The sequence below is a fragment of the Diorhabda carinulata genome, chromosome 11, assembly GCF_026250575.1.
Source record: "Diorhabda carinulata isolate Delta chromosome 11, icDioCari1.1, whole genome shotgun sequence".
NCBI classification, from domain to species: domain Eukaryota; kingdom Metazoa; phylum Arthropoda; class Insecta; order Coleoptera; family Chrysomelidae; genus Diorhabda; species Diorhabda carinulata.
In genome coordinates, this window is record NC_079470.1 from 12,068,281 (window position 1) to 12,069,395 (window position 1,115).

The following is a 1,115-nucleotide window of genomic DNA, read 5'->3' on the forward strand; positions in this document are numbered from 1 at the left end:
AAATCATGTTCTGTAGGTACATATACACATGTAGAGGTCTCTGAAGATATCAATTTTTTATTTAGAAATATTCAATTTCAAGGTTAGTTTTGTACCTATCTATAGTTGTTAAGAAAATAAGCTTTTGTTGTAAAAATAATAAAAATCTTTAAGTATATATAAATTTTTTGTTTATTGAGTTATTTTTTCACAATATTTTTGCTATAATATTTACAAATTTGAAGAAATATTTTGTTAATGTAACGATACTCTATAATGTTGGATATTGTGAATCAAAGAAAGGTTAAGGGGAGAACTATTTTTAGGTGGAGCAAATATTTATTATGTAATGGATAAAACATTTTTATAGATAGTTCAGGGTAAGCTATGCGGATCTATTGTTAATAGTATAATATTTTGCAATGGTATTCTAAATTACGGAATATATATGTATAGCATATAGTTTATATACACAGTTTTCTTTGTTGTAACAACTGGTTGTAATGTATAATAAATCAGAAACGTGGATTAAAATATTGGTGATAGAAAAGATATCGATTTTAATCAGAGAAGGACTTAGATAAATGCAAAATTATCAATTAATCATTAATTATTTCCTAAAAAAATTGTTATTCGTTATCTTTAGATAAAATTTATAAAAATATATCTATTGAATGTATGCTATATATATTTTAGTTCGTGAGAGTTTTGTGTACAGGGTGTTGAAAAAAGTCATCTCATTTCTAGGATAGAAATTTTGTCTTGGAATCTGATATATCCTAAAAATTTGATTTTAAATTTTCTTTTCTTTTTTTCTTCCATTTTCTTCGTGGGTCAAACACATATTAATCACATTGTGAACAACCTGAAAAGAGAGATTATAAAATTGGATTTCTGTGGAATTGCCGGCTTTTTGTGCAGTTGTGGGTTGCTCTAAAAGGACTAATAGGAACCACCAAGTTTGTTTTTTTAGAATTCCCAAAAGCTCACAAAGAGGAGAACAAATGATGGTATTAGCCAACGTGATTGTTGGATACGAAAGTTGAAGAGGGATGAAATTTTAAGTGATTCCTTTTTAAATAATGCGAGAATTTATGCAATTCACTTTGTATCAGGTAAACAGATTAAACTTTTTT